The 13551-nt window shown below is 38.1% G+C and overlaps 1 long non-coding RNA gene across 1 annotated transcript in view; it reads right to left on the bottom strand.

Annotated features, from left to right (window-relative positions):
- LOC120532167 overlaps nucleotides 1-11551 on the bottom strand; it is a 98133-nt gene extending 86582 nt beyond the window's left edge. Inside the window, exon 1 of the long non-coding RNA XR_005634231.1 lies at nucleotides 11478-11551. This is a non-coding gene — a long non-coding RNA (uncharacterized LOC120532167). The remainder of the gene's footprint in view (nucleotides 1-11477) is intronic.
- Between the last annotated feature and the right edge of the window lie 2000 nt (nucleotides 11552-13551).

Genomic DNA, 13551 nt, shown 5'->3' with positions numbered 1-13551 from the left:
TTACCACTCTTTGCAGGCGTTTACGCTCCATAGCAGTAGTGTTGCCATACCACATGGTGATGCAGCTGGTCAAGATGCTCTCAACAATAAGCACAATAATAACACTAATTAAATAAAAGATAAAAAATGTTGACATTTGAAGTCAAAATTTCTTTATATTTATGGTGTATATATATAAATATAATCATGCACATGCACATGGGAGATGACTGTTTAATGGCTCTGGTGATGGTAATTACCCACCCAACCAGGGGTTGGTGCTTTGGTCTAATGCTTTTTCTATTTCTCCCTCTGTAGAAGAGAAGACTGGAAGACTGACATCCACTTCACCACTGACGTCATTTCCATGTCTGCTCTCCTGGACCCTCCCAAGTGACTGTATAACCAGGGAACTGGTCATCTTGTACTTAGGTCTTATGATATAGCGAGTCTGCGTCTCAGAATAAAAGACCAGTTTTAAATAAATAATGGACACATTCGTACTGGGGAGTGGAGCAGGTGCGAGCGATATGCAGAGAAAACAGCTCGTCTCCAGGTTGGTGTGAAGCAGTCAGCTGATTGTGCATTGCCTTGTCAGCTGGCATGGGCAGACAGTCTGTCTCATTATCAGCTTGTGGTGGTAATTAGATGATTGCACCTGCAACTGATCCCCAGCATATAAAAGGAGAGCACAAGGGATTGGAAGAAAAGAAAAGAGAAGAGAAAGACAAAAGAATGGAGGTTAAAGGAGAGAATGTGGAGCAGACAGGAAACAGGGAAGAGCCTGTGCAGGAGTGAAGAGGCAGACAGCCAAGAGGAGGAGAGCCATAAGAGGAAAGCATGCGGTAGTTGACACGGGGTTTGCTGAGCGACTTAAGGGAGCAGGAGTGACCAGGAGCAGTATGGCTTTGCGTAAGTCCGGGAAGGCAGCTAGAGTCAGCAACAGAGGCTCTGATGGGGCAGCTTTCCTTCCGTGGGAGGGAAGGACCTGAGCCTAGGTCTGGATTGGGAGTCCTCCTGTGTGGTCATGGAAGAAGCAGGGACACAGACCTGTAGACTGCAGGAGAAAGATGGCTGTGTCTGTCAGGTAGATGTCTACTCAGCTGTATGGTTCATAAGGATAAGCTGGGGAGACTGTGATTTTAATAGACTGCACCAGGAGACGTGTCTCAAGGGACAGTTTTCTGCACTGTTGATTTTAACCTAGGTCTTTTAAAGGAAGATTTATTTGCTTGGATTTTAACCTCCACAGAGACAACTACTTTTTATGGAATATTTATTTATTTATTGAACATTTCATACTGCACAATTTTTGGGACACGTTTTGTTTGACTGTACAGTGATCCCTCCTCGATCGCAGGGGTTACATTCCAGAACCCCCTGAGAAAGGTGAAAATCCACGAAGTAAAAACCATACGTTTTGTATTGTTATTTTTATATTGTCACACTTGGGTCACACATTTGCACAGAAACACAGGAGATTGTAGAGACAGGGATTTTAAAACACTGCAAACAAACTTTTGTCTCTTTTCCAAAAGTTTAAACTGTGCTCCATGACAAGACAGAGATGACAGTTCCGTCTCACAATTAAAAAAATCCAAACATATCTTCCTCTTCAAAGGAGTGTGTGTCAGGAGCAGAGAATGTCAGAGAGAGAGAGAGAATTAGAGACAGAGAGAGAAAAGCAAAGAATCAAAAATCAATAGGTGCTGTTCAGACTTTTAAGTATGCGAAGCAGCTGCAAGAAAGCGAGCAATGTGAAGGTAGTCTTTCAGCATTTTTTAGAGGAGCCTCCATATCCTCTAGGCCAGTGTGCGAACAGCCCCTGTGCTCACACCCCCTCCGTCAGGAGCAGAGAATGTCAGAGAGAGAGAGAGAAAAACAAACAATCAAAAATCAATAGGTGCTGTTCGGGCTTTTAAGTATGCGAAACACCGCGCAGGAAGCATATTGTATATCATTGAGGAGTTTTATTTAATACATAATACGTATTTTGATTGGGTAGCTTCTCAACCATCCGCTAATAGCATCCCTTGTATGAAATGAACTGGGCAAACCAACTGAGGAAGCATGTACCATAAATTAAAAAGACCCATTGTCCGCAGAAATCTGTGAACCAGTGAAAAATCTGTGATATTTAGATATGCTTACATATAAAATCCGCGATCAAGTGAAGCCGCGAAAGTTGAAGTGCGATATAGCGAAGGATCTCTGTATTCTTTTAAAAGCACTGAGCACTTCTCCTCACTTTATGCGGTGTCCTCATTTGCTCAGCTCATCCCTCAGAAACATTATTGGTGGTGGCAGGTTCCAGAGGCTCCCAGTGGGACCCAGTAGCATGGAGCTGACCTGCACCATTGTAGTTCTGTTCTGAAGTCATGTCTGGAAAGATGGCTCCACAAATTATTGTGTGCTGCATTTTGTGGATTCTTTCGAATTATATGGGGTCACCAACACTTTCACTTTCTTGAGTCTCCTTTTTGAAATATACCGTACATCCATTAATCTTGGGAAGCCAGAATGTTTTTCAGCACAAGTTCATATTTTTTACTGGTTCTTTCAAAAACCAGACAATATAAGCTGATACTTCTTAAATTAACATTTATTTATTCTTGCATTTGGAAGATATTGTAAGCAATGATCCATAGCTAGTTAGCATGATGATGCACAAAATAGTGATGTTTCATTCCTAGGTCTGAATTTGGCCCAGGCACCATCAGTGAGGCATTTGCATGTTCTCTCCATAACTGTGTGCTTTTCTGAGTATTAAAAAAGTATGTTTGCTTAATTGACAACACTAAACTGGTCTTGTAGAAATGCGTATTGGCATGAGTCTACATGTCATGTGATAAACATGTGCCTCATGCAGCACATTACTTCTGTATCCAACAGGGGGTGCTAGCTCCCTTGCATTCAAATTCTTTTAAATAGTATGCTATTATAAAACAGCATAATATCTCTTTTCCTCACCTCTAGATGAGAAAAAGACCACTCCTATATTAAACTAAAATAAAATAAACCTACACATACTGTAAACTACACATACTACTCATACTGTAAACTATACATATTGTAGCTAGATTATCTTTTAATATTGTTCGCTTACAATCAAGTGAAAGTAGCCCTTTTGAAAAAAGATCATTATTTCAATGTTTTTTTTCTTTAAATGGATTATGATGGAGTAGATTTTATTAGCAGAGAATAGGACTGAGTGCAGTGAAGTAAAGTCATCTTCTTTATTTTAAGATGGTAAAGATTATCTTCACAGGTTGGTAGGCTCATTCTTACCTAAGAGGTTCACTTTATTTTTTAGCATCCTTCAACATACTTAACCAATTAAGTAGATATATGTGTTACTTTTTGCTTAGATACACAACACATCTGTTACACATGATATTGCCCCAGCAAACACATAATTATTATGTTGGCATCTTTGAACTTCAGTGATATTTCTAAACATTACTATTGTATCCCTGATTGTAACAACAATGCATTCACTGCCATACAAGTTTGTAATACTGACATTAGCAATAAAACAATGCATCAATTGCCACAAAAAGCAGCTATGTTCACAGACCACAGCAATGCTCCAACTATTAGACTAACCATAAGTGTGTTCACAGACATGAACGCTTTTAAAAATCATTGACTGCAATGACTTTCTATGCAGCTCTTTCTATGTAGCTATGGGCTCTTGCCCTGAACTGGTATTGCAGGTTAGGAAAGAGATAGATGGATGGAATGTAGATCTGATAGCTGATATTTTCGTCTTTGAAAATTCTGCTGCTACAACAAGGTACAGTGTCTTCAGAAAATGTTCAGACTTCTTCTCTTTTCACATTTTTATTATGTTGCAGCTGTACACTAAAACTGTTTACATTTATTTTTACCTCATCAAGCAACACTCAATACCCTAGAATGAAAAAATTAAAACAAAATAAATTTTGCAAATTTATTGAAAATAAGAAACTGAAATATCACATTGACACAAATATTCAAACCCTTTACTCAGACCATTTTTAAGTAATTGCAACCCTGGAGTCTTCTTAGGTATGGCATGACAATCTTCACACATCCAGATTTGCAGATTTTCACCCATTCTTCTCTGCAGATTATCTCAAGCTCTGTTACCATCAGAGGACAGCTATTTTTTGGGCTGTCTAGTAATGTTTTGTTGGGTTCAAGTCTGGGTTATGGCTGAGCCACTCAAGAACATTTTGAACCTAAGCCACTCCTTTGTTGTCTTTGCGTTGTGCTTAGGGTCATTGTCCAGTTAAAAAAGGTGAACCTTCAGCCAGGTCTGAGGTCCACAGCACTCAGGAGTTAGTTTTCATTGAGGATATCTCTATTTAGATTTCCCTGAACCATGTCTAGTCTCTCAGAAAAACAATCCTGATGCTGAAAAACAACTGATGCTGCCACCAACATGCTTCACCTTTGGAATGGTATTGCACAGGTTATGAGCAGTGCCTGGGTTTCTCCAGACTTGATGCTTTGAATTGATGCCAAACAATTCAACCTTGGTTTAATCAGAGAAGAGAATCTTGTTTTTCATAGTCTACAAGCTCTTTAGGTTCATTTTTGCAAACTGCAAGAGGGCTTGCACGTGCTTCAACTGTTCACGTTGCCATTAATCCCAGATTACTGGAGTTTGTTGCTGTGGTGATTGCCCTTCTAGAAGTTTTTCCCATCATCTGGAGCTCAAAATTGGGTTCTCGGCCATTTCTCTTACCAGCGCCTTTCTTTCCCGATTGCTTATTTTGCTTAGAGTTAAAGGTTATTCCAAAGTTACTCCTTTTAAGAATTATGGAGGACAATGCTCTCTTGGGAACTTTCAATCCCTTTTTTTGTAGCCTTCACCAGATTTGTGCTTCAATATAATCCTGTCTTTAATCTCTGCTGGCAATTTCTTCGACCACTGATACACATTGTCAGCTTCTATAAACAGGTGCTTTCCGTCCTTAATCAAGTGCAATTAACTAAAATGACCACAGGTGGACTTCAAACACGCTGCAGAAACATCTCAACGATGTTTCAATACAATACAATGGGATGCACCTTGGCCAAATTTAATGTGTTAAAGCGAAGACTGTGAATACTTGTGTCATTGTCGTATTTCAATTTTGTATTTGTAATATATTTGCAAAAAATCCTAGAATTATGTGTTTTGTCATTCTAGGGTATTGAGCTATACAGTATTCCCTCTAAGCTGCACAGGTGCACATTCACGCCAGTTTTCTCAGAGTGCTGCACAGCCCTTTTGAACTGCCTTTAAGCTGTTATTGTGCCATGCATCCTCCTCCACAATTGGTAATGCTAGTGTGATTGTGGCTTGCAGCAGTGGAAGCTTCATGGGGGAACTTGTAATTCATCTGTTGGTGTTTCGCGGCACTCAGAACTTCACATGGGACCTGCATTCTCATGTTGGTGATTCACGCTGCTTGAAGCTTCATGGGGGACCCCCTTCCCCACTTGTCATTAGTGTGATTTCCACTTGCCATTAGTGTGACGGTGCAATTACCCACCCGTTGATTGAAAAATCGGTCATAAATGTATGCACCAGTTCATGTATTATTAACTTCTGCTTAAAAGTAAAAAACAAAAAAGGAACAGTGGAACTGAATGTTTTTTCTTGGGTTTAATTTGAATGATTTTAGCATAAACTACAACATTACAAAATGTGAAAGAAGTGATGGGATATTAACATTTGCTGTAGGCACTGCTTTTTATGAACATCAAGCAAGCTAAAAATTGAGCAAAACATATATTAAAGTATTAAAAAGTTCAGAAAGCAATGCATGTATCAAGTAAAATATACATTATATATGCAAAAAAAGAGATTTATTTAAACAAAAATAAATACATGGTGAGGATATATAACAGAAATTGTAACACAAAATACAAACACAAGGAGAAAACAAATTCTGTGCTCCTGGGGGCTTATTCAACTTCCATTACTGCACTAAACCCAACCCACTCCTTTCCAACACCTCCCATGTATTTCTCTGACACACCTGGCTTCTCTTCTTCCTGCCAAATGAACTTTTGTCCTGCAATCGTCCAGATTCCAAGCTCACCCATTGATTGACAGAACAAAGTTTTAAGTCCCAGCCTCTGATGTAATGCAGTTGCAAATACTGTAAGTAACTTGTCTGCATCACATAGCTGCTCTACCTGCTTTTTAAATTCCAGCCATCCTCTTCAGTTAGTGTGCTGGCACACGGTCCATTGTGAACAAAGATGTTTGAGAAACTGAAAAAAATAGTTTTCTAGTATACCAAAGTATTGTTATCAAAAATAAAATCCAAAGGGCTAAAATATAAGCCAAGGCAAAACAAGAATATTCAGGATTTGTTACATGAATATTATCAGAACCAAAACACTAAGGCTATTTAGTGAATTGAGAAGCAGAAAGCTATGATTTGGTACCTAGGGTACCCAACTCTGCAAACTCACAGCTAACACTGTTCAAGGTTTAAATCTGTATTAGAGCTGAGAGCTGAAGCGTTGTGCTGTTTTACAGTGAAGCCTTCGAGACGCGACATGCAGTGCCTCTTGGGAGGCATTAGTTTGTACCAGTGCTGTGCGTCCTAGCAACACACCATCAAAATGCTGAGAGTCTAAAGTTTTGGGGCGACAAACTTTAAATTACATAAAAATAACAAAAATATTACTTAGAATTAAAGAATTAATCCAAAACACATATGGCCATGTTCCTTGAAAGTAAAGCTTTAAGAACAACAACAAATGAACAGAAAAAAATGTATCCAAGACATAAAATATTTTCAGCAAGATGTCCAAGGTTTACCGATTCTTAACAATCTAGAACATCTCCAAGATCGAGAGTAGCCTCTGGAATTCCCAGCACTCCTCCTAATGACCCCAGCCATCCCCACCATCCTTTTCCCTCCCTTTAAAGGGACATCCAGCTTCTAAGTATCTTGTTCATTATAAGAGACAGCATGAAGATAGTCAGAAATGGTTAGTATAAATGAAATTACTCTTCCATAGTGCACTAGCCTCCATTGAACTTAGTCTATCTGTTGAGCTAGATGTGCAGATTAGGTTAATTACAGAATCTTAATTGTCCCCATGTGAAACCCCATGATGGATCGGTGTCCCTTCCACAGCTGTTATTTCTGCCTTGTGCCCAGCATGGCAGAGACAGACTGCAGCCCACTGTAACCCTGAATTAAATGAAGGAGATTTAAGAATGTTATATAATGCTATGTTATCAATATAGGAACTGATGGAGAACTTCTTAATGTACATTAGCCTGTAGAAAATTTGAGATAAATATCCTAAATCAAACATGAAAAAAAAAATCCTGAATCTGGTACAAGCAACACATATACTGTAATTTATAAATAACATCGCAGGTAGACAGAGGATGAACACTTTAGCATATCTGGTAGAATAACAATATATTGTTGAGTTCAAAGGTCAGTCAAAAATTAATTTACTGAGTTTACATTTATTTATTTACTTGGCTAACACTAATCTCAGAACTGACATATAAATTCAGCTGCATGAACTGTAAAACTGATTTGCTTGTAATATGTAAAATTAAACAGTAAATCAATGGAAGAAGTTTACAGACCACTGCCTTAGCCTCTAGGTTTTATTGTATCCACTAGTAAAAAGAAAATCACCATAGCATATTCATTTTCATGTTAAAATAAAAATATATAAAACAGGATTACCATACTGTATGTTTCATAACCATTTTAAATAATGCATAGTATTATTTAGACATAGACAAAACAGTTTGTTCATGGAAATGTCTTGGAGCCCTACTCTACTGAAAAACACACATCTTATTTGATCAAAATGTACAAATTCCCAGTTTATGGAAGACAATTAGTCACAAGAAACCAGTTTTATTCAAGAATAGCACCATTTTTTTTCAATGAAATATCCCTGTGGCAGCAATTTAGTTTTTAGCAGGCCAACGTGTTCTTCTAAATATTTTCAGTTGTTTTTGCTTTGAAATCACAAAACAATAAATGTCTGATATTGACAGCACATGACTTTCTCCTTATTTACATTATGAGTCAAGTGCATGGTGTAAATTTACCAAACTATATTTGTGATGCAACAACACTGAATGTTCACATATTAGTCTGTTTTATGGTAAATCTGTTGTGATAATTTAATAAAGGCATAAAATCTAATCGACTCTGATACACCTGACCTTAGTTCCTTTCCATCTCGTCTCTTACATCCACAATATATCAACCTTCCTTCTCTCCATCATATCGGCTAACTTTCACCCTTTACCAGTCATATTGCCAAAATTCAAAGTTCCTACCCTCACTTTCACTCTCCTACTCTCCTGGTATGGATCCAGTATGGGAATCTGTATTGTTGTCTGCATATTGATGTGGCAAAATTTTACACCAGATACCCTTCCTGACGTAACACTCCCCATTTATCCGGGTTTGGGACTGACACGAAGAAAGACACTGGCTTGTAGCAGTGCTCCTTTATATGAGATGACTTTCCCATGGGCAGGTAAAAACCAATCAAGATTGGGCTAATACCCAAAAAACATCCAGCCAACAGTAATCCCATTTTTGGAAGACTGGCAGGATTAGTGCAAAGTTCCAGTCAGTCAATTCACAGTGGGGTCCTAAGTTAGTACAAAAAGAGAATTATCAGGCCTTGGATAAAGGCATCAGCCAAATAAACTAATGTAATGTAATATAATATCAGAATGTACAGTCCATTGTATCTTGCAATGTATAATGTACGACTGCTGATGATCCAACCACTCTTGTAGGTGAAAAACAAATAAGTACAGTTTGCATTGATTTATGGAACATAAACAACAAAATAATGGTCTATTGAATCCCAGTTCTTTAGGATTCATGTAGAAGAGAAGACCAGGATATGGTTAAAAACCAGTGTGTTAAAAGATCCATTATGGTCATGTGTCAACAGTACAGACTGGTTATGGTGGTGTAAAGGTCTGCATTGTGTTTCATGATCCACACTGAGTTCTTTCATGTAAGTTGTGAAACTTTAATCTTCTGCAGAATATCATCAGTACCAATCTGATACTTCTTTTTATTTGTTAGGTAAGTGTTGCCTATAGTGTATTAAATAAAAGGATTTTACTTTGTATGTAAATATTAGCCTTTTGTAAATATGTACAGTAATATTGAACATCAGTTTTGACTTCTTGTTTTGTCTTGGTGGAGTAATATATTACTCTACTTTGCCCTTTTGTATTATTAATGTGTAGCCTTTGTCAGAATGCCTCAAAGCTCACAGACTTACAACTATTTATAAGGTATTGTAGTAAATAACTTCTCCCCACCTGCCCTTCTACATTTATAACCTCAGGCAATTAGGTGTAGTAAAAGTCAAGCAGAAGTTAAGTTAACAAACTTTAAATAATGTATTATTGATAATATTCATAAATAATAACAATAAGCAAAGAACAAGTGAAATCTGGCCACCATACAACCTGATAAATGCTGATGTGTAGTTTCAGTCGGCACACAGACTTGTTTGTTACTTAAAATTTCTCTAGTTAAGGTAGCATTTTTGGTCAGCTTTCTTCAGAACAGGCCACATGCCTGTCTCAATATGGCTGCTGAGATGTGCTGTTCATTGTGTTGTCCTTTTCAGTTCATGGTGTGTGAGATGCTCCTTTATCAGTATGGTGTAAGAAAGAGATAGGGAGGTGTAAAGTAACCGAATGTATGCATTCTTGGTCCAAGCCCTTAGACCTCTGATTCAGGCCAATCCCAAATAGCCATACTTCAGACCAATGGGGCACACGATACCTTTCACACCTGCCCCCACAACCATTTGCTCAGCTGATACTTGCCAGCTAGGTAGTCTGGCTTTCCTTTGGGGGTTGACTGAGAGAATCCTGCAGAGAATCATTTGCCAAACTGGTTTCAGGCACTTCCCCCAACACTGTTGTAAAATTATAAAGAGACTCAGTCCTAAAAGTGAGTCATGGGAGGTTCTTAGCCATCAAACCATTGCTGTTCTTATCAATGATAGGCATTAGTGTTATAAGTTACAAATAAAGACATTCAAAATATTTAGCAACATATATGCAAAATTTCACACCATAACACTTCTGGTCATATCTTCCATAGAAAGGGACCTAGAAATAAGGTTGCCACTCTGTGTGGTAGCCATGGTCAGTAAAAGGTTTGAAATCCTGGCAATCAAATTAAATGGTAAAACAGTATTTTAACTCATAAGGCAGAGATGAGTCTTACAGAATGAAAAAGCACAAGTTTAAAATCCATAAAGGCAAAGCATCAGAAAGGCTGAAAAGAGAAGTAAAAACAAAAAAAAAGTTTCAACACAAGCAAAATATGACTGGACCCTGGGCTGCCTTTATGAAATTATTTCCATCATGTGACTGCTTGACGACTAAGGTTGCTAAGTAACCACACCATGAAGGTGTGTTCAATAGCAAGCAGCTTTATAAAAGGTGTAACATCAAGGAAGATTTTTATAAAGTGATGCTGTCCTGGTTTTTTTTACCAAAGTTAAAGTAAACTGTTCATAATAAGATTTCGCTGTAAATCACTCATCAAGTTATTTTCTGTACCTTTTACCCTTTACTAGATTTTGAGCCAGTAGAGCCTATTGTGCTAGTATGAGTGCAAGGTAAGAACTATGCTACTGCAGGGCACACTTAGTGCTATAAGTCAAATAGATTCTACCCAGTGTCACACAGGCGTGCATAGTAGTAACCTTCAAGACTATGTTAATGTAAGCACCTCCACACCAGCGCAAACGGAAACGCTCTCGCTAACCAACTTCTCATTTCCCCTGCATCTCCAAATGGAAGATGCCTTAGTAAGGCTCAACCCATTTTACAAGCCCCTTCTCTTCTTGGAAAGGTGCTATAGGAACGACACTCATGTCAGAAAAGATTTTATTTGACATCCGAGCTTTAGAGAGTGAAAAATATTTTCTCAGTTTGTACTCAGTTTGTTATTGTATATGGTAATTGCCAATTGCTTTTTATTAAAGTTTTGGCTCATAATTCCAAGTAAACAGGGCTATTCCTTGCACACCCCAACCTTCAAACCTGTGCTCGTCTGTTTATTGGTTTACAGCAGGCAACCTAAAATTCACATCTAGGAAGATCTGGAGGATGCTTGCAAAGATACACTGAACACCACCAAAACTCACACTTATCAATGACTGGCCTAACATGTGAACGTAAGGCTCCTAAAACTGTGAGGCAGGCACAAAATTCACTATGGCACTCCACTGTATCCTAGATATTGTTAAAAGACATGCTGGCTTCAAGAAAGACAATAAAATGCTTTGTTCAAATACGATCAGCAATATTAGTGATTTGCAATATCCTGAAGCAAGCACATTGTTTTAATGTCGCATTTTCAGCTGTGTACACATTGCTTATCTTGAAACACTTTAACAACAATCTTAGCAATTGATTTTTAATAGAAATTAGAGATTTTTTAACTAAAATATTCAGCATGCAGTAAACTTACTTTGATTTCAGATAAAACTGTTGTAGGAGTGTCTATGCCACTATTTGTTCTTGTCATTTGGAAATAAAGCAGACAGAGACAGGTCCCAGAAATAATCTCCAATCTGGAAAGCTAACACGTTTATTGCCTCCATAAATCACCTTAAGCTATTTTTAACAGCACACTGCTATAAAAGCTAAGATGTTACATATGCACTCTGTGGCTAGCCTTTGTACTCTACCAATTAAACCAATATTTTCTGAGATTTGTGTTTTTTTACTACACCACTTGAATTTCCAGTCACATGTTACTGGCACAGAAACAATGTCACTTATTGTCTTTGTACAATTGAATAATTAAAAAAATGATTGCATCGTTAGCGAACTTACATAAGAAAAACTGAAATTTACACACCATGTAGGCACAAATCAGAAAGCACTGTCTATATTAAAATAGTAAGTATATGTAAATGTACATGCTCCCTCTCTCAGTTTTTGATGTATTATGCAGCAAACACATTAAATGCCTTTATCATGATAGGGCAGTTATGCGCAGAACACATTTTGTAATGTTATCTCTTTCTCTTTGGCTGCCAAGTTTTTTCCTTTCACACATCATGTGGCTGAGTTTTTTCATTTTATGACAAATGTATCTAGGAAAGCCAGCATGGGTGGAATTGGTTTCATCTCAGCTGTACTTTTAGTTCTTACCTTATTTTTTCAGTGCGGAACTTTGATTTAAAATGATGGATCACTGAACATCGAAATGAAAAAAAAAAGATGTTAGCCAGGAGGTTTTGCACTCAACAGCAGTCTGCAATTTGCAGTAACATCTGGAGGTTGACAGAGCTCTTTCAATCATTCTAGCTTCTTATTTAAATAGAGCTCTCCTCTGCTTGATCGCTCCTCTTTCACTGCTCCTATTGCACAGTACCAATTTCAGGAAAGATTATTCTGCACAATAGGAAGTTGCCTGTAACTGTTCTCATCAAGTTTTAATTGTAATGTCCAGAGTAGAAGGTTATTGGTATGAATGTATGGAAAGAGGAATGGAACTTGAGCATATATATATTTATATATACAAGCTGCATAAGATGCATGGAACCAGTCATGGAATAGATGCCTGCTCATTGCAGAACACTCTTATGCTCTCATCCACACCTACTCACCGGAACACAGTATATGGTTATACTATTCATTGTAACACAAATCATGTCATGTGCCAGGTGATAGTGCCTACCCTCTCAGATGCTAGCTACTTACACCATAGGGTGCTGGTGGTAGGCTGCTCTAACGGCCAATGAAGTCTGCAGCATTGTGATTGGATACTGCAGACCTTCCACTCCCTGATCTTGTTGATATGCAGCCAGATTACTCCACTCCCTATCCACTTACTGAGATGGGCATGTAGCCAGATTACTCCACTCCCTATCCACTTACTGAGATGGTTGCCCTTCCTGCTGTGAGGCAATATGAGGATGTGATGGATCGTTTGTGAAATGAACAAACAACTGCACGTGTATATTTTCTAACAAGATCTTTAAATGACTCCAGAATTTTTATTAGTACACACCCTGATTTCCCTGAGCTCTATGCTCACTTCTTGCACCACTTGTTTTTGAGATTCTTTGTGTCTGTGTAATGAACTAAAATCGGTGTTTAAAAACAAGGGTTATTTTTGCATGTTGTTTTTAGGAAAAAACAAACAAACAAACATGTAAATAGCAAATGAAAAACCCAATAGGTGGAGAGGCAATGTTAGAGACTGGAATAATAAGTGAAGAGGCAAATTTCATGAATAACCACTGTTACCAGCCACAGGGGATGCACAAACCTGTATGTTTCTTTGTGCTGGTCCCAAGCCCGGATGAATGGAGAGGGTTGAGTCAGGAAGGGCTTACAATGTAAAATTTTCTCAAATCAATATGCAGACAACAATTTTGGATGATCCGCTGTGGAAACCCCTAACGGGAACTGCCAAAAGAAGAAGACAAGTTATTGTTGATAACCATCTACAGGACATAGACATCTACATGCTTTGAAGATCAAACGGCTTTCATTGATATCTCATCAATAAACAGTACTGTGATGACGGA

This window comes from Polypterus senegalus, chromosome 7 (genome assembly GCF_016835505.1).
Source record: "Polypterus senegalus isolate Bchr_013 chromosome 7, ASM1683550v1, whole genome shotgun sequence".
NCBI lineage: Eukaryota > Metazoa > Chordata > Cladistia > Polypteriformes > Polypteridae > Polypterus > Polypterus senegalus.
The sequence above is the reverse complement of the archived record's forward strand: the minus strand, read 5'-3'. Positions and strand labels throughout refer to the sequence as shown.